Here is a 7,553-nt window from a genome sequence, read left to right as displayed (position 1 = left end):
TTGTTGTGGTGGATTTTATAATTAAGGGAGTAGATAGTATCATTTGTAAGCAGGATCAAGAGTCCTGCATGGTATGTTGTCTGCCCGGTGCCAGGGTGAAGGACATCTCTAACTGGCTTGAAAGGATATTGGAGAGGGACAGGGAGGATCCAGTTGTTGTGGCCCATGTCAGGATAAACAAGACAGACAAGAGGAGGAAAGAAGGATGTATTTGGACATTATCAGGAATTAAGAACTTAATTAAAGAGCGGGTCCTCAAGGATTATAATCTCCAGATTACTACCCAAGCCACATGCAAATTGGCACAGGGATGCAAGAATAAAGAAAGTAAATATGTGGCTAAGGAGTGGTGTGGGAAAGAGGGATTCAGTTTCATGGGCATTGGCATTAGCATGAGAACCAGAGGGACCTGTACTGTTGGGACAGTCTCCACCTGAACTGAGCTGGGATCAATGTTCTCGCGAAAACATAAAAAGGGTGTTCAACAGGATTTTGAAGTAGAAAATCAGTGTGTGTGTGTGTGTGGTGTTGGTGGAGGTTGGGGGGGGGGGGGGGGGAGGGGGGGGGGGGGGGGGGGAGCATGGAAGGGAGGTTAAAACTCCAAGAAATATAATGGCCAATGCGAAACAAAGCAACAGGTTAATATCTGTGGGGATGGGATTCAACTATATTGGCGAAATTGAAAAGAAAGGAGAACTCGGGAGAAGTTATTAAAGACTCCAGAACACAAAATAGGACAGAATGTTTGGAAAGGATTAGGAATCTAACTTCAAGTATGTTGGATAAAAGGATGACAATGAGAAGAGGGAAGGTAAATACAGGATTAAAGTTGTCATATTTGAATGCACGCATTATATGAAATAAGGTAAAAGAGCTTATTGTGCAGATTGAAATTGCCCGTTATGATGTGGAGGGCATCACGAAGACGTGGCTGCAAGGGGATCAGGATTGGCAGCTAAATATCCAAGGATATACATCCTATCGAAAAGACAGCACATGGGCAGATGGTGTGGGGTTGCCTTATTAATAAGAAATGAAATAAGATTGATAGCCAGAAACAACATAGGGACAGATGATGTGGAATCAGTGTGGTGAGAATTGAGGAACCACAAAGGTAAAAAAAATAATAGGAATATTGTGCAAGCCTCCAAACAGTAATCAGGATGTGGGGCACAAGATACACCAGGAGATAGTAAAGGAGTACAAGAAAGGCAGGATTACAGTGATCATGGGGGATTTCAATATGCAGGTGGACTGGGAAAATCGGGTTGGCAGTGAAAAGGAATATGTGGAATGTTGACGAGATGGCTTTTTGGAGCCCACTACAGGGAACAGGGAATACTGGATTTAGTGTTGTGCATTGAGGCAGACTTGATAAAGGACTTTAACGAGAAGGAACCCTTAGGAGGCAATGACCATAATATGATAGAATTTTACTCCCAATTTGAGAGGGAGAAGTTGGAATCAGATGTAACAGTATTACAGTTGAATAAAGGCAACTACAGAAGCATGAGAGAGGAGCAGGCCAGAATTGACTGGGAGAGGAGCCTAGCAGGAAAGACAGCAATGGCAGGAATTTCTGGGAGTAATTCTGGAAACTCAGCAAAATTCATTCCTGGAAAGAGAAACATACTAAAGGGACAACAAGGCAACCATGGCTAACAAAGAAAGTCAGGGACAACAAAACAGAAAGCATATAATGTGGGGAAGGGCAGTGGGAAGCCAGGAGGTTAGGAAGCCTACAAAGACCAACAGAGAACAGCTACAAAAGAAATAAGGAGGGAGAAGATTAACTAAGAGGATAAGCCAGCCAATTGCAGGAGATTGCAGGAATTTCTTTAAATATTCAAAAGGCAAAAGAGAGGCAAAAGTGGACATTAGGCTGCTGGAGATGTAGTAATAGGAACAAAGAAATGGCGGAGGAACTGAACAAGTACTTTCCGTCACTCTTCACAGTGGAAAACACGAGTATCATCACAAACATTCAAGAGCATCGGACAGGGCAAAGGTGAGTACGGCGGTTGTCACCAAAGAGAAGGTGCATGAAAAACTGAAAGGCCTGAAGGCAAATAAATAACCTGGCCCAAATGGGCTATACCCCAGAGTTCTGAAGAAGATAGCTGAAGAGATAGTGGAGGCATGAATGGTGATCCTTCGGGTATCACTGGATTCAGGGAGTATCCCAGCGCACTGGAATTCTCTAATGTAACCCTCTGTTTAAAAAGGGAGCAAAGCAAAAGATGGCAAATTATCGGCTGATTAGCCTGACCTCGGTTGTTGGTCAGATTTTGGAGTCCATTGCGAAGGATGAGATTTCTGAATACTTGGAAGTATATAGTAAAATAGGGCAAAAACAGCATGGTTTCATCAAGGGGAGATAATGCCTGACAAATCTCTTAGAATTCTTTGAGGAGGCAATGAGGATGTTGGACAAAGCAGAGCCAGTGGATATTATCTACTTGGATTTCCAGCAGGATTTTGACAATGTGCTGCAAAGGAGGCTGTTGAATAAGATAGGAACCCATAGTGTTAGAGGCAAGGTACTAGCATTGTGATGATGCTGCCCCTTTAACAAGGTTGTTTTCCCCTTGTTTTTATTTTCAAGAAGGGTTGTAAAGGCAGATGTGCTGATATGTCTGAACTGGCTTCTTTAATAATGGCTAACACATACTGCCTAAGGCAACAATCAGGGAAAAGGGCTCTTAGGTTTTTTTTAAACACTTGTACAATGAAAGGGAAGTGGCCAGTTCTCACAGTTCAGGGATTCTTATGGTTTGGTTTAGTTTGAAGCTGCTGGTCAAAAACAACTGCTGAGGAGAAAGGCCCCCTGATTCATCAGAGGTTTTCTGGCTGACTGACTCTCTCTCTGATATCACTCTTGTAAGAACCTGTGTTTGAATTTACATTTTTGCCAAGGGGATGAGTTTATGGGATGTTGCAGGAAATCGGAACAGCTTTTTGTTAAGTTGCAGGGGATATCATGTCATTTGGGTTTTCAAATAGCTTTTATTCTACATTTTGGTCTCTTTTGTTTGTGTTTCATTCGGTACTCTATAAATAAATTCTGTTTTGTTAAAAACTGAGGGGTTTTGACCAGCTACATCACTCCTGGAATATCCACTCCCCACCTGCTCAAAACAACTAGGAAAGTTAGGATCTGGGCTACCTTCTTGAAATGTCTTGAGGGGGTCCCGTCTGGTCCATAAGAGACTGGGGGTTTGTCCGGGATTTATTCTGTAGTACCAATTTGGGATTGGTTTGATGGGCTCAAAGGTGGTGAGTGGTAAGTGTTATCATCTTTTGTTCTGGGTGTTGAACGTGATTGGTTTAAACAGTGTGGGATAGTAATGACTCTTTCAGTTACTAAGAGTTTTCTGGGGGTAGAAAGAAATGGCTTTGGGGGCTTTACAAAAAGTGAACAAGGAAATGTTGCTGGAATTGGCAAACAAACTGGGGCTGAAATTGTCAGTGTCTCCGAAAAAAGATGTGGTTATTACAGCAATAGCTCAGCATTTAAATTTGCTGGAAAGGCCATGAGAATCTTTGGAGATGACTAAACTTCAGTTGAAAATGAAGCAGCTTGAGTTAAAGGGAAAGAAAGAGAAAAAGAAATGAAACTGTTTGAATTACGAATAAAAGCAGAGGAAGTACAAAAAGAAAGAGAAAGAGATGAAAGGAGAAAAAGAGAGACGTAAGAGAGAAAGAGACAGAGAAGGAGTGAGGGAGTTTGAACTTCATAAATTGGCACTTGGACAGGAAAGAAAGTTTCCAAGGGTGACGATGAAGGCAGAAGGTAAGCTTAGTGAGAAAGTAGTGAGAACTCGTGTGGAAGAGCAGAGAGTTAAAATAGCAAGATTAGCAGCTGAAATGGCTGATGATTATGAGGTTCGGCCTCATCAAAGTTTGGCCAAATCAAAGTTTGGCTTCCAATATCAATTTCAATCCATGAGGGATAGAAATTGGGGATAAGAGAACTCCTCGAGTGGTAAGGGAAAAGTAGATCTCAGTGGAGATCATAAGAGTAACTTAGCACAAGGTAAAAAGGAAACCCTTGAAGGGGGAAGAGAAATTAGAAAGCTCCAGTGTTTTCACTGCAATAAAGTAGACCATATTAAATCACAGTGTTGGTGGGTTAGGAAAAGCATTGGGAAGCCAGATGGAGGAAAATGAGTTAAGCCAATGAATTTTGTTGGAGTGGTAACAGAAAGCATAGTGGAGGCTAAAAAACTGCACCAGAATATACAACCTGGTCAGGGGTTATTTAAGGAGGAAGTACCAGATCTTCTTAAACCATTTATTTGCAAAGGTAAAGTTTACTCGCATAGGCCAGGAACAGTAAGTAAAGAGGTTACAATATTAAGAGATGCAGGATCCTGTTGAAAGATGAGGAGATATGTACTTCTGAAGGACTATTGCCAGAAAAAGTGCTGTTAATGGGAAGTTACATTGAGACTAGAAGTGCTCAATTATATAGAGTGAGGTTAGAGTGTTCAGTGAAGAGTAGTGAAGTGGGTAGGAGTACTGGAAAAACTCTCAGCTCCAGGAATACAATCTGTCCTTGGTAACGATACAGCTGGTTCACAGGTAGGAGTGTTGCCTACTGTGGTTGAAAATCCAGTGGAAAATCAGGCAATTGAGCTATTAAATCATAGAATCCCTACAGTGTGGAACCATTTGGCCCAACAAGTCCACACCAACCCTCTGAAGAGTAACCCATCCATACCCATTCCCCTATCCCAGTGCTCTACACTTACCCTTGACTAATGTACCTTTTCCTGAAGAAGGGTTTATGCCCGAAACATCGATTCTCCTGCTCTTTGGATGCTGCCTGACCTGCTGTGCTTTTCCAGCAACACATTTTGCAAGTAATGTACCTTTTACCTACATATTCCTGAACACCTTGGGCAATTTAGCATGGCTAAACCACCTAATCTGCACATCTTCAGATTGTGGGAGGAAACTGGAGCACCGGAAGAAACACATGCAGACACTGGGAGAATGTGCAAACTTCACTCGACCAGTCTCTCGAGGCTGAAATCAAACCCGGGGTTCCTGATGCTGTGAGGCAACAGTACTAACCATTGATTCCATATCCTGCATATCCTGGAGGTTTTCCTGACTGTGTGGTAATGAGGTTGCAAAGTCACCAGTTGAAACAGGAGAGACAAAAGAGTACAGATAATAAAGTTGAAGTGGAATTAGCAGAGACCCTGTTTGATCAGATGGTTGAGACAAAACAGGAGCAGATAGATGATAAAGTACATACATTTAGCTCAGAGAAATTAACTGAGTTACAGCAGAAAGATGAATATTTGAGGCAATTATATCAAAAAGCATAAATAGAAGAATAATTTAGATGTATCCCAGTAAGCCACTATCTTAAAAATGATGTCTGAATGAGGAAGTGGAGACCAATACATAGTCAGGCAGATGCAAAATGAGCAGAAAGTCATCAAGTCATATTGCCAATGGGTTATAGAAAGGAGGTATTGTGGATGGTGCACAAACTACCAGTCAGAGGTCATTTTGGGGTTAAGAAAAACTCAAGCTAAAATACAAAAACATTTTTACTGTCCTGGACTGCACAAGGATGTAGTTGAATTTTGCCAGACATTTCCTACATGTCAGGTAATTGGAAAACCACAGGCAGTAGTAAAACCCACGCTTTTAATAGGGCAGCACGGAGGCTCAGTAGTTAGCACTGTTGCCTCATAGCACCAGGGACCCGGGTTTGATTCCAACTTCGGGCAGGAGAAAGTGGGGTCTGCAGATGTTGGAGATCAGAGTTGAAAATGTGTTGCTGAAAAAGCGCAGCAGGTCAGGCAGCATCCAGGGAACAGGAGAATCGACATTTCGGGCATAAGCCCTTCTTCAGGAATGAGGAAGGTTTGTCCAGCAGGCTAAGATAAAAGGTAGGGAGGAGGGACTTTGGGGAGGGGCGTCGGAAATGTGATAGTATATAGGGGAGGGGAGGGAAATATATCCTTGGTGGTCCCCAAACGGACCCCACCACCAAGGATATATTTCCCTCCCCTCCCCTATCAGCATTCCGTAAAGACCACTCCCTCCGTGACTCCCTCGTCAGGTCCACGCCCCCCACCAACCCAACCTCCACTCCCGGCACCTTCCCCTGCAACCGCAGGAGGTGCAAGACTTGCGCCCACACCTCCCCCCTCACCTCCCTCCAAGGCCCTAAAGGAAACTTCCATATCCGCCACAGATTCACCTGCACCTCCACACACATCATCTATTGCAACCTCTGCACCCGATGTGGCCTCCTCTATATTGGGGAGACAGGCCGGCTACTTGCGGAGCGTTTCAGAGAACACCTCTGGGATACCCGGACCAACCAACCCAACCACCCTGTGGCTCAACATTTCAATTCCCCCTCCCACTCCACCAAGGATATGCAGGTCTTTGGACTCCTCCATCGCCAGACCACAACAAAACGACGGTTGGAGGAAGAGCGCCTCATCTTCCGCCTAGGAACCCTCCAACCTCAAGGGATGAACTCGGACTTCACCAGTTTCCTCATTTCCCCTCCCCCCACCTTGTCTCAGTCTAATCCATCGAATTCAGCACCACCTTCCTAACCTGCAATCTTCTTCCCGACCTCTCCGCCTCCACCCCAGTCTGACCTATCACCCTCACCTTGACCTCTTTCCACCTATCACATTTCCGACGCCCCTCCCCCAAGTCCCTCCTCCCTACCTTTTATCTTAGCCTGCTGGACAAACTTTCCTCATTCCTGAAGAAGGGCTTATGCCCAAAACGTCGATTCTCCTGTTCCCTGGATGCTGCCTGACCTGCTGCGCTTTTCCAGCAACACATTTTCAACTCCAACTTCGGGCAATTGTCTGTGTGGAGTTTGCATATTCTCCTCATGTCTGCTTGGGTTTCCTCTGGATGCTCTGATTTCCTCCTACAGTCCAAAGATGTGCAGGTTAGGTGAACTGGCCAGGGTAAATTGCTCATAGTGTAGGTTAGGTGCATTAGTAGGGGTAAATGTAGAGCAATAGAGTAGGGGAATGGGTCTGGGTGGGTTACTCTTTGGAGGGTCATTGTGGACATGGATAAAAGGGATAAAAGGATCCTTCTCAAGATGGCAGCTGGTGACGAGTGGTATATCGCAAGGGTCAGTGTTGGGACTACAACTTTTACTTTATGCATTAATGATCTAGATGAAAGTACGGAGAGCATTCTTGCTAAGTTTGCAGATGATACAATGATAGGTGGAGAGACAGGTAGTATTGAAACTGGGAGGTTGCAGAAGAAGTTAGATAGCTTAAGAGAGTGGGCAAAGAAATGGCAGATGGAAAGCAATGTGGCAAAGTTGAGGTCATGCACTTTGGTCAGAAGAATAGTGGCATAAACTATTTTCTAAATGGGAGAAAATTCAGAAATTTGAAGTGCAAATGGACTTGGAAGTCCTTGGGTTGATTCGATGCAATACAATTTCGGCATTTATTTTGAGAGGACTAGAATATAAAAGCAGGAATGTACTTCTGAGGCTTTATAAAGTTCTGGTCAGACCACATTTAGAATATTGTGAG

The 7,553-nt window shown here is 43.8% G+C and overlaps 1 pseudogene; it reads left to right on the top strand.

Moving 5' to 3' along the window:
- The first annotated feature begins 1,913 nt into the window (after window positions 1–1,913).
- Window positions 1,914–7,553, top strand: part of LOC148150581 (uncharacterized) — a 156,029-nt pseudogene continuing 150,389 nt past the window's right edge.

This window comes from Chiloscyllium plagiosum, unplaced genomic scaffold, assembly GCF_037043375.1.
Source record: "Chiloscyllium plagiosum isolate Xiang-an unplaced genomic scaffold, Cpla_swu_hap1 HiC_scaffold_3, whole genome shotgun sequence".
Classification (NCBI taxonomy): Eukaryota; Metazoa; Chordata; class Chondrichthyes; order Orectolobiformes; family Hemiscylliidae; genus Chiloscyllium; species Chiloscyllium plagiosum.
Note: the sequence above shows the minus strand (reverse complement) of the source record. Positions and strands in the feature narration are given on the sequence as shown.